Source organism: Diplotaxodon limnothrissa, linkage group LG3 (genome assembly GCF_057381915.1).
Source record: "Diplotaxodon limnothrissa isolate DT_005_m linkage group LG3, D_limnothrissa_male_GT1.1, whole genome shotgun sequence".
NCBI lineage: Eukaryota > Metazoa > Chordata > Actinopteri > Cichliformes > Cichlidae > Diplotaxodon > Diplotaxodon limnothrissa.
In genome coordinates this window covers 46802465-46815367 of record NC_140598.1, presented here as the reverse complement: position 1 = coordinate 46815367, position 12903 = coordinate 46802465, and positions in this window count along the sequence as shown.

The following is a 12903-nucleotide window of genomic DNA, read 5'->3' as shown; positions in this document are numbered from 1 at the left end:
TGTATAACATTTCATGTCACAACAGAAAGTTTGGAAGGTGTTATATGTAGTGTATGTAGTGAAATGTGGCTTTAAATTCAGCTGTTGCTGTGTTACAGTACATACAATGAGAATATTTTTACACATAAGATCTTCTACATTATCCCAAAAGTAATGAAGAATACTTACAGTATTCATACATACTGTATGGATTTGAATGTATCATGCATTTCATGTCTATTTTTTTTCATTCAAATTTACAATGCATTTGCAAATAAAGTGGTAATAAGTATATTGAATTGTTCTGTGCTTCTGGCTCTTTCATGAGGGATAAGTGTGGTTTTTCATTGTATTAGTCAGTGTCAATCTTTGATCATACATGTACAGTAGCAGTGAACAAAGCCATGGTTGCTCAATTTTCTAAGACCACTGATGACTAATTCACTGGTACATCAGATGGAAAAGACGATCAGCCACACTAAATATGTACTTCATTCATGTTTATATCTTTCTGATATCATAGCAGTGTGACAAGGTTAAAATGATGCAGGGGCTTCAGTTAAGTGGCCCCAACACTCAGTGCGGGTCATGCACCATAATATAACTATTTATTAATAACCTTACTAAACTTGTATCAAAAGGGAACAAAGAGTAAGAGAATCATACTAGCTTTAGCTGTAGTATGAGTGCCCTTACATATGTTTTACACTGCAACCTGAACAGTATATAGACCTTAGGCCTCACTGATAGCAGATAAGAGAGCAGGGAGCATCATGACCCTGATCTGTGCTGTGGACAGCTCTGCAGGCTGTTCAGAAATAACTCCCGATATTTATTCCTCATAATCTTGCACAACATGGGAAAACCTTCAGAATTTCTCTTTCCTTTTTATTTAAGTTGTAATTGATGCTGGTGACAAGCGCATTTAATAGTATTCTATTTTACAGTGCAGTTTTTCAAAAACCTTCCTTCACTGTTTACCAATTTTCAAGTTAAATTTGATCTAATAAAAACACATAATTTTTGCTGTCTGGCTACACTCAACATGGAAATCTTCACCTTCGGCAGTACTAAGTGGCTGAAGAATTGTAAAATATTATTCTGTAGTTAGACAAATATCTACTATGTTACCACCAATTATTTACTATCAGCTAATAATGGCAAGTGGTGTAGGAATTTTTCAAACTATTCCTTTTTTAAAAAAATGCAATCAAACACTGTGAAAACACGTCACTACACATGATGCATTAATATTACTGCTGTATATGTTTACATTTGAGCTCATATTAAATACTTTATACTTTATATTCTGTTTAATGTCCAGCATTATATTCTTTAAATCATATGTTTATTGTGTCTGTCCTGTAAGCAGTGTTGGGCAAGTTACTTTGAAAAAGTAATCAGTTATAGTTACTAGTTACTTCTTCAAAAAAGTAACTAAGTTAGTAACTGAGTCACAATATTATCACAATATATCTAATTACCAGGAAAAGTAACTATCGCGTTACTTTTAAAAATGTTTAAATATGTTGGGTCCCTCTTAATGGAACTTACTAAATTACTAAAATATAAATTACTAAACATACTTGAACACATTAAAATATAAATTCAACTCTTTATTATAAAACTTAATGTATAATTGAAATAAATGGGCACTTACAGCAAACACTGTACACTAATCTGAACTATTGATTTGAAAATTGTTTCACACACACACGGCTCCATAATATAACTGACAAATATACAAGAATTTCATGCATTGGCCTACAGTAGCAAAATGGTTCAATCTGGTAGAATACAGTAAAAAAATGTCAAATGCTTTTCCTTAAAATTAAAAGCTGACAATACAGAATGCATTGTTTTATACCGTGTTGGTGGAGAGATTAAAAAAAGTGGTTTCAGTGGACATGAACAGGGCATTATTCTCCATTGCACTTCACAAAACAATAACATTACAATCAAATCATTTTTGTTGCTGATCTTTGACATGTCCAAGACTCGGATCACCACCAGTGTCCCTTGCCCCTACTATGTATTATATGCAAAATAAACACTTCAACAAACAATTAATAATTAAAATGTTTAAACTGTCATTTTAAAATATCTTAAATCATCTGAAAATTGCTGGAAATCTCTTAATATTTGATCATTTTGAAAAGATCTCAAGTTGATTAAGAACTTAATGAAAAAAAGACAAAAATATATTCTTGTCTGCCAATTTTATTTATGGCAGATTTTGTGCGTTTTCAGTTTTTGTCCATGAAGGTGACAGAAGGGTGTAAAATTTAACCTCTTAAGCCCCAAGGGGGTTTCTGAGTTTCCTGCTCGAAAATGTAATTCCCAAATTTAATTGATTATTTCTTTGCAATAACAAACTCTGTCCTTACAATCTTGGTATCAAAATAAAGCTAACACTTGTGAAATTTCATCAGAGGTGTAAATATTGAAGCAGATATTACTGTGTCAAAGTTACTGAGAAAGTTACTGAGACTGTAATTTCTTTTTAAATTTTTAGCATATAACCCTTTTAAAAATATGCCTCAGTTCACATTTCATTTCAGAAATTCAGTAACCAAAATATAAACATCATCTGTGCAAAGATTTATGTTTCTAAAGTGAAACAGTGAAACATTACAGCACTGTCAATACATGAATATCCACACCTTGTACAAAAATGTCCAATTTTGGCACACAACTGGACACCATGCCAGTTGATTTTTTTTAGGTATTAAAGAGCAGAAATTAATACATTTTAGGCCTAAAAATGCTTTTTTTAAAAAATATATATTTGAAGAATTTACCACACATTTACATGGCAATGGCCCTTTACTGCCTAGCGCATGGAGCGTTTAATTGGTCTCTGGCCCTTTAAACTCTGAGGGGCTGTAACTTTGGTTACTTTTGGTCAATTTGCATGATTGACACATCTTTTTAATCGTTTGAGCCAATAGAATGACAGTAATGATGCCACGTTCACGTCACTTCAACCAATCGGACGTTGCAATGCCAAAACCCATGTGGGCCCAAATTTACTGTATGTGGCGTCTGTCCAGTCACGTGTCTGTAGGTGTGTCTAAAATGGAGGTTGTTGACTGAAAACGGCACTCATGCGGCTAGGTAGGCATGGTAACTACTGATGTCTGTGAAGGTTCTCAGTCATCCAGGTCATCGTAGTCAAAGGAGCTTGCAAAGAAAAGCGTCTGGACCCAGCAACACGCTCAGACAAAAACTGGTTCACCCGAAAGATAAAACGCCAAAACACAGACTTAACAATGTGGTGTATGCTGTACAGTGCAGCGAGGAATGCCCAGACCTCTACATTGGAGAGACCAAACAGCCACTTCACAAGCGCATGGCACAACATAGAAGAGCCACCTCCACAGGACAAGACTCAGCAGTCCATCTGCATCTTAAGGATAAAGGACACTCTTTCGAGGATGCCAATGTTCACATTTTGGACAGAGAGGACAGATGGTTTGAAAGAGGAGTGAAAGAAGCCATCTATGTCCACTGTGAGCGACCATCTTTGAACAGAGGCGGGGGTTTACGACACCAACTCTCTGCCATCTATAATCCAGTTTTGAGATCCCTTCCCAGACGCCTTAACGCCCACTCACATCCTGGGCCATCTGATCTCAGGAATTCGCATGATAAGGTGGGGCCAGGTTTCACAATGAACTCACCCGAAACTCTGGCTGATTGGGACCCACACCCAGTTTCACACCTTGGCTCAGGCGATTAGAGGATCATCAGGGGGTGCTTTTGTCCTTTTGTATTCCCACTAGGTTTATATCTGGGACTCTCCAGCATTTGACCTTAGAACTGAAGAAGCTTCTCGGATGAGAGGTGAAACGTCTACAAGTAACTTAAAGAAGTCCAGACGCTTTTCTTTGCAAGCTCCTTTGGTAACTACTGATAATCACGTGGCTACCAGCTACTGGCGAAAATAATGGAGGAAATTGGGATGGTAAGCCAATTTCTGTCTTAGCGCATTTGCGCCGCTATGTGTTTTTGTGGTCTTCTTTTGCGGCTCATTCAGTGAATTTTGGTCAGAGCGTGGTGAAAGTTGGCGTGTGGAGTCAGTGATAGCTCTGGAAGCTAACTAACCTTTCTTTAGCCGATTACATTAAGTTTGAAGAATTTCTTGTTCGGTTTTGTTTGTTTAGCAGACTTCTGCGCATTTACGTAACTGCTCGTTTAATCATGGCTTGTTTTCGGTGTGTTTGGTGGTTGTAGAAATGGTTTATATGAGATTTTAGCTGAGATTCAGAGGTTTCTGTGGATACCACACATGTCTGGACTTATATTTCTCACCCTGTGTTATAACCGATTAAACGTGGTCGCCTCCTTTTTGCCCCCGATACCGGGGGCGATAATCTGGACTCCACTCACCCGACTTTTCAGCAGTATGCAGACTTTAACAGTGTGTTCACACCGAAGGCGATAGACGCGATCAGAGCATCAGGTTTACATGTAAAGTCAATGTAGAAGCGCGATGACACGCAATTGCGGGTCCCGCGAAAATTCGGAAGCAGATTTGCGTCGCGAAAATGCAAAAACGCGTGAAACGCACGTCAAAGCAGCACGTCAAAGCAGCGCGTCAGTTTTTGTGTTGCATTTTGTGCATACGCACGTTTTGCGTCTACCGCTCGAGTTGGAAAAATCTGAACTCCAGCGTCAATTCGCGCAGCGACAACCAATCAGGAGCCTGGTGACGTGGCCCTTACCTAGGTCAAAGGGGCAGATCCAGCCAAAGCCCTTCATACTTCATTCAATATGGAGGAAAGGCTAATCAGCACTGTAGCAAACCACCTGGAGCTGTACGACACCAGCTGCTTTGTGTACCAAGACAGGAATAAAAAGGACCGAGCTTGGAGAAAGATATGTGAAGAGATCGGGCAACCTGGTAAGTTCATTCATATCCCTTTTGAAATTTTTGACTGACCTGGGGATGCCGCACAAAACCTAGCAAGCCACCGCTATTTTGCCACTGATGTACAAATACCTTTCTGCTTTTGCATAAAAGCAGAAAGATGTTGTCATGTAGGAATATATTTTATTGTTTATTAATAAACAGCACACAGTGGTTCCGCTGTTCATCCGTCACTGCTTTGCTTTTTCGCTGATTTTTTTATTGCACAATACAGCATTGCATTCTGCAGCCTGGTTGACAAACCTCCTCCGTGTCATGTTTCCTGCGCTTGCCAAATTTATCATGTTTGGTTTTGATAACCATCACGTCCAATAGAAAAAACAGCACAAAAACATCCATAACTAATACCTTCATTTGGAAATACACACCTGCACCAGGAGGGAAGAAGGCGCACGAAAGTGGCAGGCATGTGAAGACAAAACGCTGCATAATAATACTTTTACGTTTTGCAATCTACAAAGGTTTGCACTTTGAGAATCAACTTGTGAGAACTGTGACTAATCTTCATGTGTGTATTGCATATTTTGATGCGCGATTGATTCGCATTGGACACGCGTCGAAGTGCGAATGTGCACGCGTCAAATTAAGGGTGTCTAGCGCGTTTTGTTCGCGTCTATTGCGTTCAGTGTGAACACACCGTAAGACATGGGACAGTACAACTCGGGACATTCTATGTATGCATCCCAAGTGTTTGCATAGAATCTATGCAAACACTTGGGATGCATACATAGTCACTGCATACTGTCCCCAGTAGCTAGATTAGACAAACTTCTCCTGTATACTCAGTATACTCCTGCATGTCAAAGACTTCCTTTTCTGCCAAAAGCAAAAAAAAAAAAAAAAACACAGCAAAGAATTTATCTGCTGCAAAACTCTAAATGTAGCACTTGTCTATCTGATATGACTGATCCAGGCAGTTTGAGACACATTATCAACTGTGTTTCAGCCTCTGCTTAACTAAGTTATAAAAGGCCTTTATTTAGCTCCTCAACAGAAGCTGTTTAGCTCATCTCTATCATATTTGTACTGCATAAAAATAGGAAGGTGCATCTCAGGTTATCTGGTGATAATAGAATTGCTGTGAAATTTGAAGTTCTTAAATTGTACAGTATAAACTGCTTGTAGCTTGAAGTTTTAACTTTTAACAGTCATTAAAACTAGAAAAGTGCTGTGTAAATCTCACTCTGTGGTATCTCTTGTGAAACTGAGGTGAAGACAACATGAGCGTTTGTCTCTTAAAAGGTTTCCAGAGTGTGAAAAGGGGAAACACCCACTGCTAAGTGGCTGTGATCTGTGTATAGTAGTTACCCATTTAAAAATAATAGTAATAAATAAATATAAATACAAGTAAATGGGTGTAACTGCAGGTGAAGCGACATTGTACCTCTATTTGGTTTTTTGTTTGCATTTTCTTCCTTTTCTTCTGTAAAATATGAAGTACAAAGTGTGAAACTGTGGCACTGATGTGGCATTGAAGTTCAGCATGCCACACTTACACCTTTGTCACATGTTTAAAGTTTATTTGATTTCAAAACCATTACCCATTAGCCTCAGCAACTCAGCCCAGCTGACATCACCATAAACACAGCAGCACTTTTAAAGTAACAGAGATACAATCTGAGAGAGGGGGCAGGACTTCCTCTTGCCTCATGCCCACTTCTGGTTAACGACACTATTTCTGTTTAGCTTGAGCTTGCTCACGACATGTGGGTGAATTTATCAGCAAACCACAATTGCATGTTAAAAAAAATCTGCATTAGTGTAATGAAATACTTTAAATGAGTCAAGCTCAGCTTTGTCAGTTCATATGTATTTTTAGTTATATATTGACATCTCTGTTTATCAGCATCAGTTAAAACTTTATTCTTCTATGAATCTATTTTCTTAATTGTTTATAAAGTTGAGCGTCTCAGATGATTTGGAGCCTATCAAAGCTGTTTTAGGATGAGACGTGGGATACACCCTGGAGAGATGAAAATTGAAATAAATATAAAAGAGTATAAACACGTCATGCCGTGGTCAGATCTTGTTAAAGAGTTTTAGTTCTGTTGAAAAGGAAGGAAGCAGAGAGAAGTAAAAAAAAAAAACCTCTTTGTTTCCTTCTCAGCTCTTTGGTATCTGCTGTGCTGCTGCTTCACTCTCTCTCTTTACAGAAAGTTGTAGAAGTTTTCAGACGTGTCACTGCTGGATGTGAGGATGGGAGCCACTTTGCTCTGTGAGCTGGGCCTATTCTGTGAGTACATCACTGACTTCTATTGTTTGATTCATACTGATCCATAAACATGTTTTAGTAAGAAGAACAGAGCATCAGTCATTTGACCATTTCAGGTCATGTGATCAGAGGACTCTCATGTTTGTTACCAACATGGTTGTTTGTAGACTGGATTAGATTTTAGTGCACTGACTCAGATCAGAGGTGAGCTGCTTTAGTTTATCTAAGAAAGGTTTGTTTCTCCATCAGTGATAATTTGATGAATTTATCCATCTCTGTCTGCCTGTTATTGCGGCTTCCCACCTTCATTATCAAGTACATTTCTTGACTCAGACTCGACACTCATATTAAGATTTTTTTAATCAATGTATCTGTGCATTGTCATATTTTTATGTTCCAGGTTCTGCTACATATAATGTTATTGCTGAAATAACACAAATAGATATGAAGAAAAAAAACAGATAAACATATGAACCATAGGAGCCCGTAGAAAATGTATTTGTATTGTATGTGTTTATTCAGATTGTATTTCTGATTGCAAAGACTTTCAGAAAGGACAGGATTAACAAACACTAGGTTTACTAAACCTGCGCAAATTTGCGTAACTTCCCTAAACCCAACACCCCCTAGCAGGGCCGTGCAGAGAGGTTTAAAGGGGCGGGTGCTCAAAGTTAAAAAGGGGCACATTGAACCAGGCTGAATAACAACAACACACATTCATCAAAAATCTAATATGGGCAACAAGGCAAAGCAAACGTAGCCGATGTTTTACCTGATGGGTACAATGTTGCTGTTGAGGGGTTGCTGTGGATAGTGCTGGAGGGCAGGGCTGTGTTGATCTGAGACTGTAGACATTCAAAAGTCCACAGGAGAGATGGTAGCTGATTAAACAAGTGTCATGAGATAATAACAAAATGCAAAGATTGGTGACAGCGCTTGGAACCATAAGGCAACAAAAAACTGTGAGAAATAAATTAGGCTCTGCCTGTGAATCACTCTTTGCTTCTCTTCTTCCTTCCATCCCATCATTTCATATATCACTCTCCACTTGCTGTCTATCTGAGAACAAGGCACAACTTGCTATTGCAATAAACTATAATTTAATTATCCACACCTAACAACTCTTGCACTTAATCTATAATAAAATGATGACAGAAAAATGTTATAGCACTGCCTTTAGTAGCCTCACACAGCTCCTGCTGTTTCCTCCTCATGTCCTTACCAGGCATGTCTGGACAATAAGATAAGATAAGAGATAAGATAAAACTTTATTAATCCCTCGGGTGGGTTCCTCTGGGAAATTCGGTTTCCAAAAGCACAGCACCGACAGAAGTTACAGAGCGTGAGCAGAATATTATATATATACACACACACACACATATTTAAATACAGAGACATATATAAATAAAATATACGAAGGGGATTGTAACGGTGGACCCAAGAAATACCAGCCGGAGCGACTTTGACAATGCAGAAACCTTTTATTAAACTCGGGGTTGTACGTGGACACATATACTCCGCGCTCTCTTTCTCTGCTGTCACCTCCGTCTCCGTCTGTCACTGCCAACATATAAAGAGACACAATCACTGTCAGATCCCAGCACACCTGTTCACCCCGCCCCTGCGCCGCCCCGGGAGCTCACTGCTTCACGCCTCCTCTGCAGCTGGCCAAGGACCACACCCACGCCACACATCCCCACCGCCCGACTGAGGCCGGGGCCCATCCGGCCGAACCTACTCCCCCCCCCCGCGAGCGAGAGAGGAAATCGGCCACGACCATCTGCGCACCCGGCCTATGGATCACCTTGAACTTAAAGGGCTGCATGGCCAGATACCACCGAGTGATCCGGGCGTTGGCATCCTTCATGCGGTGGAGCCACTGCAGCGGGGCGTGGTCCGAGCAGAGGGTGAACGGGCGGCCCAGGAGGTAGTAGCGAAGGGAGTCGACCGCCCACCGGATCGCCAGGCACTCCTTCTCCACGGTGCTGTACCGTGACTCGCGGTCCGTGAGCTTCCGGCTGATGTAAGCGACCGGCCGGTCAACTCCCCCCACCTGCTGGGACAAAACGGCCCCCAGCCCTCTGCTCGAGGCGTCAGTCTGCAGACAGAAAGGGAGGGAGAAGTTAGGTGTGAACAGCAGCGGCTCTCCACAGAGAGCCCGTTTCACCTGCACAAACGCCGCCTGGCACCGCTCCGTCCACTGGACCAGATCTGGGGCACCCTTGCGGGTGAGACCAGTCAGGGGGCTGGTCAGGTCCGCGAACCCTGGGACGAACCGCCGGTAATAGCCGGCCAGCCCCAGAAACCGTCTCACCTCTTTTTTCGTCTTGGGACGCGGGCAGGATGCAATCGCCGCCGTCTTCTCCACTTGAGGTCGCACCTGCCCGCTCCCCAAGTGGTACCCCAAATACTGTACCTCCCTCCGTCCAACCGCACACTTCTTCGGGTTGGCCGTGAGCCCCGCCTGCCTCAGGGACTCCAGCACCGCGGCCACACACCGCACATGCCCCGCCCACGTGTCACTGTAAATGATGACGTCGTCTAGGTAGGCGGCAGCATAGGCAGCGTGGGGCCGCAGCACCCGGTCCATGAGGCGCTGAAAAGTGGCAGGGGCGCAGAACAAGCCGAATGGAAGCGTCACGAATTGGTACAACCCATACGGAGTGGAGAAGGCCGTCTTTTCCCGGGACTCTGTAGACAAGGGAATCTGCCAGTAGCCCTTGGTTAAATCCAGAGTCGTAAAAAAGCGAGCGGTGCCCAACCGGTCCAGGAGCTCGTCGACCCGGGGCATGGGATAAGCATCAAAACGTGACACCTCATTCACTCTGCGATAATCGACACAGAACCGTATAGACCCATCCTTCTTTACTACAAGGACGATGGGGCTACACCAAGCACTGTGTGACTCTTCTATTACTCCCAGCCTCAGCATTTCCTTCAATTCCCGGAAAACAATTTGCCTTCTATGTTCCGGCAGCCTGTAGGGCCGTGAACGCACCGTCACGCCAGGCCGGGTCTCAAAATGGTGCTCTATGAGAGAAGTACGGCCGGGCAAGGGGGAGAACACGTCGGCAAAGCGCTGTTGCAATGCAGCAACATCCGCCCTCTGGGCCTGTGTGAGATGGTCACTGCAATGGAGGGAGGCGGGGATGCTAGACTTTGGCGCCTCCGGCCCCAACTCATCTCTCCCTCTTACCAAGCTCACTAGAGAAGCGGTCTCCGCCACCCTCCAGGCTTTGAGGAGGTTGAGGTGGTAAATCTGCGTGGCCCCGCCCCTGTCCGACCGTACCACTTCATAATCAACGTCCCCCACTCGCTGTGTGACCACGAAGGGTCCTTGCCACTTGGCGAGTAATTTAGAGCTGGAAGAAGGAAGTAACACAAGCACCTTATCTCCCGGTGAAAATTGCCTGAGTCTAGCCCCTCTGTCATACAGGCGTCGCTGCCGCTGCTGGGCCTGGAGCAAATTCTCCCGTGAGAGCCTCCCCAGTGTGTGCAGCTTTGCTCGCAGGTCCAGCACGTACTGAATTTCACTTTTCGCAGGGCTCGGACCTTCCTCCCAGTTTTCCTTAATCAGGTCGAGCACCCCCCGCGGCTTCCTGCCGTATAACAGCTCGAAGGGAGAAAATCCCGTGGAGGCCTGGGGCACCTCCCGCACTGCAAACAACAGAGGGTCTAACCAGCGATCCCAATTGCGTTCATCCTCGCGAATGAACTTACGAATCATGGATTTTAAAGTCTTATTCAGCCTCTCCACCAACCCATCAGTCTGAGGGTGGTAGACGCTGGTCCGAATAGATTTAATACCCAGTAATTCGTACAGTTCCCGCAATGTGCGCGACATGAACGACGTGCCCTGGTCAGTCAGTATTTCTTTCGGAATACCGACTCGGGAGATGACCTGAAACAGTGCCTGCGCCACGCTCTTCGCTGAAATGGTGCGTAGCGGCACTGCTTCCGGGTACCGCGTTGCGTAGTCCACCAGGACCAGCACAAAGCGATAGCCGCGTGCACTCCGGTGCAATGGCCCGATGAGATCCATGCCAATACGCTCAAACGGGATCTCCATCAGCGGTAATGGGCGCAACGGCGCCTTTGGCACGGCCGGCTGGTTAACCAGCTGGCATTCGGGGCACGACGCACACCAGCGGCGCACGTCGGCCCAAATGCCCGGCCAATAGAATCGGGCCATTATGCGCTCCAGAGTTTTCTCGCCACCCAAGTGCCCTGCCATGGGGTTCGAATGAGCCGCCTGGAAAATCATTTCCCGGCGGCTTTGCGGCACCAATAACTGTGTGCGGATTTCATTAGTGTGAGTGTCACGGCTCACTCTATAAAGCCGATCGTTCCGCAATTGGAAATGAGGGTACGTTCGCGCAGCGTCGGGGCGCACCGAGCGACCATCAATATCCATCACTTGGTCATAGGCTGAGCGTAGGGTGTCGTCCCGAGACTGCTCTAGTGGAAAATCTTCCGTGGGGTACACAACGGGAGGCGGCGGGGCTTCCGTGGAAGTCCCCGCCTCCTCCTCCCCCCCAGAGTCAGCGTCGGTCGACCCCGCGTCACCGCCGAGCGCCGCGCAAACGTCACACGAATTTACAGACCGCGATCGCATCCCCGCGTACTGCCCCAGTAAGCTGTGGAACCCCGGCCAATTCGTACCCAAAATAAGGGGATGCGACAGGCGCGGGCTAACCGCCGCCTTCACTCTATGCGTTTTGCCCCTGAATTTCAGCAACAGTGACACTACTGGGTACTTGTGAATATCCCCGTGCACACATTTAACCTCCACCCAGTCAGCCTCCAACAATGCCCCGGGGCGAACCAAACTTTGGTGGACCAGAGTCTGCGTGCAGCCCGTGTCCACCAAAGCATGGCGAATACCCCCTTGACACCTTACCGGCACGCGGTACGTCACTCCTGGACCGGGGGCGGGCGCTGGAGCGCCGGCAACGCGGAACACCTGCCCCACCTCCATGAGCGGACAGTCTCGGCGCAGGTGCCCCGGCCGCCCACACTTCCAACAGTCCGGCCCCGGCGTCTGTGCGGCTCCCCGTGGCTCCGGGGCAACCTCGGCGGCCGCCGGGGTTCCGGCGGGAAGCAGCGGCCGGAACGGGTTCCTGGGGCTCCACCCTGCTGCCTGCTCCGTTCCCGCAGGGCCGCCGCCTCTCCTCTGCGACGCCGCCGCCGGTGGCCTGGGCGGCGGAACACGGGCGCCCCGCCGCGGCTCCTCACGGCCCGGTACCGGGTCGGCCGCCAGATGGTCCTCTGCCAGCGTCACCGCCGCCGTCAAATCCGCCGGGCGGTGGCAGCGAACCCAACGAGCCGTCGCCTCGGGCAGGCCTCCCACGAACTGCTCGAGGACGACCATGGTCAGCATCCGCGTCTCCCCAGCCGAGGGGCCCGGTCGCAGCCACCTCGCTGCCGCATCCTCCAGCTGCCGAGCCCAGGCAAACGGCCGCTCCCCCCCCCGACATCCTGCTGGCCCGGAACTGACGGCGGTAATCCTCCGGGGAGAGCCCCAAACGATCCAGCACCGCCCGGCACACGTCCTCGAACACCCCCCGCGAGCCGGGGGGCAGGCTCAGCGCCGCCGTCTGGGCCTCACCCGACAGAAGCGGCAGCAGCCGGGCGGCCCACTCCTCCTCCGGCCACCGACAGGCCACCGCCGTGGCCTGGAAAGCCTCGATGAAAACCAGCGGGTCCTCCCCATCCCGCATCCGGTGCAACGTCACCGACAGCGGATGGGCGGGAGCCGGCGTGGCCGCATTCCCCAGCA